At 41.2% G+C, this 4667-nt stretch overlaps 1 pseudogene; it reads right to left on the reverse strand.

Moving 5' to 3' along the window:
- Positions 1–1022: 1022 nt before the first annotated feature.
- LOC121146519 lies at positions 1023–4163 on the reverse strand (annotated as a pseudogene).
- Between the last annotated feature and the right edge of the window lie 504 nt (positions 4164–4667).

A 4667-nucleotide genomic window follows, 5' to 3' on the forward strand; every position in this document is an offset into this window, starting at 1 on the left:
CTTCGGATTGGCATAGCATCGGCCGTTGCGCTCACTTGGGGAGTGAATCATCAAACGGAAGAACTTCCTCTCTGTCTCTCCTCCTCTCTGTATATCTGACTTTCCAATAAATAAATAAATCTTTTTAAAAAAATTTTTGAGACCATCTTGTCAAATGACCCAACGAAAAAGCAGGGACTGAAGCAAAGAGATCCAGAGGTTCTAACAGGATGCCATAAACACAACAGCAGATATTTTGAGGAAATTCCAGTAAGGTAAGAGAGAGGGAAAGGAAAAATGAGGGAGATTGAGAATGTGAAGGAATAATGAGTGACAATTGTCCTAGATTTGAAGTTGGGTGTGGACCTACACATCTAAGAATCTCCATGAAGTCCAAAGGGATCACACCAATACAGATGCAGATTAGACTGTAAGAAGTCACAGACCCACTTATGAAAACAGCAAGAGCAGCATGACTCATCATATGCCCATCGCTTAAGCTGCTAATTAACTGGCAGCAAAGTTCTCAAGCCCAGGATGTCTTGACTTGTCTTGCTCAGGCCATACATCAAAGGAAGGCATTAGACTCTCTGTTGGTGGAGACCAGGTGACAGAGTTTTCAATTTCCCTTGAGGATTTCACATAAAGATCTAATGATTCTGTATCCTTACAGATAACCAGGACAAGCAAGTTGGATGAATGTGTATGTGTGTGTGTGTATAGAGAGTACATATGAGTAATGGGAAATATATGAATTATAAGTAACGAAAGAGCCCATTTCACCTTTCTGGGAGAGCCAGATCATCAATAATGAACTTGAGTAAGTACCATAGCTACAACATGAGTCAGGTGTCTGTTAACATATGCAAAGGATCTATGATTCTTCTCACAAAGAAAGATCAACAGAGTAAATACTCAGTTATCAATGAAGACAGATGAAAGCCATGCATGAGATCCTCAAGTGGGTTCTGATGAGAGGTAAGATCTTCAGGACTAGATGCTTAGTTCTTCTGACTTTTCCAAGCGACACTCCAAATAGATCGCTAGCCAAGAGTTTTCCACATGGCCCTCTTGATGTCCCTGTTCCTCAGGCTGTAGATAAAGGGATTGAGCATAGGGGTGACCACAGCATACACCGCAGTGGCCACTGCACCCTTCCTGGTAGATGCTGAGAAAACAGAAGTCAAATATATCCCAAGGGCTGTTCCATAAAATAAGCAAACCATTGTCAGATGAGAGCCACAGGTGGAGAAGGCTTTACATCTGCCGCTTGGTGATGGGACTCTCAGAATGGATGAAATTATTTTATAGTAAGAGTACAGGATTCCTGAGATAGGGAAAAAAAACATAAACAAGTCCAACCAAATATATGAACATGTCCTGTGTGAAGGCGTCAAGGCAGGTGAGTCTGAGAAGTTGAGAAGGGTCACAGAAAAAGCTAGAAATCTCCAAATCTTTGAAGCAGTAAGCTTGTAAGACCATCAGACAGTGCACCAGGGAATCCAACAGGCTGGCCACAAAGGAGACTGCAACCAGGAAGCCACAGCGGTGAGAGTTCATCATGACCTGGTAATACAGAGGGTGACAGATGGCAACAAACCGGTCATAGGCCATCACTGTCAGAAGCAAATCATCCATACAGGCAAAGATGACAAACACAGACATCTGAGTCAGGCAACTGGCATAGGAGATGTCTGTCCTGTGGTTGAGGATGTCCACGATCATCTTGGGAACTGTGGTGGAAGTGAGACCCATGTCAGTCAAGGACAGGTTGCAGAGGAAGAAGTACATGGGGGAGTGCAGATGGGAGTGTGAGAGGATGGCCAGGATGGTGAGCAGGTTCCCGAGGACTGAGAGCAGGTACATGGAGAGGAATAGCCCTAAGATGAGGGGCTGCAGCTCTGGATCCTCAGAGAAGTCAGTGAGATGAAATTCTAGGACACATGTGACGTTTTGTGTCTCACAATAACCGGAACTCCTTCAGAAGAGGAAAATAAAGTAGGTAAAAGGAAAATGAAACAGATGCCTGTTAAATTGTCTATCTTCAATTCAAGTACACAAGGATGTAGTAATAGTATATCCCTAATGTTAGGATTTATGCAATTTAAAGAAAATTGTTTTCATACATTTTTTCAGCTTTGAATCTCCCTGAAGATTTTGGTAATGCCTCTTGTATTCACACTTCATGACCACACAGCTTGAACACTCTCAGTTTTCTTAGAGTTCTTTTATGATTAATTTCTATATTACATTTGCCTCTCTCTATACACCTGCCTTAGAGCCCCTCAAATAAAAAAATGGTAGAAGACAGTGAAAGCTACACTTAACAAGCCCATGATCATATCAAAATACAATCTAGCATTTAAGAAAAATATACAAAAAGAAATTAAGACACAAAAGGCCTTATTGTATGCCAAGAAAATGATTCAAGTTCCCTTCATTCAAAATACTTATGCTCTATAAAAGCCATTGAAGTATTGCCTGAAATCTACATTAAAGCTGCTAGTTCCCAATCAGAAAACACCATAGTATGCAAGTGGTCTACGAGGGGTTGGGACATTCCTGGATTTTCTGTTTCCTTTCTTTGTAGATGTGTGTGCTCACCTAAACATTATTTAGCTCCTTTTCTTGAGGGCAGAAAATCAGAGGTGAGGACTCCTGCAATGGCTGTGACTGAAACAACACAGTAACTGTGTTGAGATCTTACCGCAGATTTCTCCCTAGGTGTTACGGACTCAACTCTAGGACCAATGCCTGCCAGAATCTGCTTTGGAAGGAAGTTAAGAGTCAGGAGCCAGGACAATCAAAACGAGGTCCTGCATGTAAGTTGAACATCTTAACCACTATGCTATATATGCTAACTCCTTTTTCCTTCTTGAAATCATTTAATGTATCTTGGATGGCCTAACCAGGAGATCCCCACATGACTACTGAGGGGATGAGGTGATGGTGTTCCTCTGCAAGAACTACCAGAGGCAGTTAGGTTGAACATATCTATTTATTGTAAAGCAAGCATACTCATATATGGCCCAAAAAAAGGGAAGGTAGAGGGCGTCTTCTGACAGTCCTATTACCCAACAATGACACTGCGTATGGCTAGAAGGCATCTCTGTTTCTCTGGAAACTCCAGTCAGGCCACAGGTTGCATACATCACATATGACTGGCAGGTATTCTGCAGGTCATGCATGGCTGGCAGGTAACATGGGGCTGCATCAACTTCTCTGAGTTTCTTGTCAAGAAAGTCTAAGTATAGATTGTACAAGGACAGAGATGGAAGACCGGGGTGCAAGAGCCCACTGCTCTTGCCTGTATGGCCAGCAATCAAGTGAAGCTGAAGTCTAGGTTTGCCAAAACCATTTCCAAGGGCTCCCACCAGGGATGTGGTGTGCTACGTCATTATGACCTGCCATGTAGTCCAAATAGGCAGAGATCCAGGGGTCATCTCGCAGAAATATATAACTCCTATTGTTAGCACGGGTGGACTTTACATTTTCATAAAAATCATTCTCAAGTGCACATAGTATATTGAATCAATGACCACAGAAGGTCCAAACTTCCTGCACACAATTTAAGGATTTTTGCGTCACTACTTCCTGGCACATGGATTGCAATTTTCTAACTTCAGCTGACTAAAGGCCATGCTAGTTTGTAATTTTGCCAGGTTATACTGTGTTACAATGGTGAATAAACACGCAAAAAGAGAATTCCAGAAAATAATGTAAGCACACTTACTATAAAATAACAATGTCATTATTTACCTTATAAGGATATTGTAACAACAAAATCAAAATACAAGAGCTACTAATTCATTTTTCATTTTACTTGAAAAACAGAGAGACTTGGATTAAAAGTGAGTTAGGAGGGGATGGCATATTCATCACCCCAAATGTCCATAACAATGGGGTCTGCACCTAGCAAGAGCCAGAAACCAGGAGCCACCACAATGCCTGCCCCTCTGTGTCCCTATTAATTTCTCCATCTGTAAATAGCTTTCTGTAAAAACTTACCTACAGAGGGCTTGGAGCTCATCAAGATAGTATTCTATGGAGTGGTATTCCACACCTACTTCACTTGAGATGCACAGGCATACACTGATGTTTGATTTTATGTGTCTCTGTGAAGTATATACATCTTCTTCAAGCACTACATCTGATTCTCCTCGTGCCCGTAAGAAGAATATCATTGAACTTGTGTATTTATCATCTTGACAATCTATCTAAACTCTTCTGCTTCCATCTCTTAAAAATGAAAATTGCAGAGACACACAACTGGCTGTAATTTAGTGCATGTGCAGTTTTACTATTATTGACGTGGGCTGACCAATAAGACATCAGTTATTACCAATTACACCCTCTCCTTTTTAAGATGTAACATTGAGAATGTATCCCTGAATTACATCTATTAGTAATTCTTTCATAACAACTCATCTTGAAGGGGGATGAATATTTCCTTTGGGCTCCAGTTGAGCAGACACTTTCACTGAGAAGGAAATGTGGAAATCAGGGTTTTAATCCCCTATAATTTGTGCACTGCAGATATAATGTGTGTGCATCTTGGTACTTCTCTGTGCATGTGTTGCCTACAGGATTTAGGATGACAACACCTGTATCTATTGCAGGAATAGTGACTAAGTAGAATCTAGATTCTAACAGTTTGGATATTGTGAAGTTTTCAAATATACATGCCC

This window comes from Ochotona curzoniae, unplaced genomic scaffold, assembly GCF_017591425.1.
Source record: "Ochotona curzoniae isolate NIBS_2020 unplaced genomic scaffold, NIBS_Ocur_1.0 contig_1328, whole genome shotgun sequence".
In the NCBI taxonomy this organism is placed as follows: Eukaryota; Metazoa; Chordata; class Mammalia; order Lagomorpha; family Ochotonidae; genus Ochotona; species Ochotona curzoniae.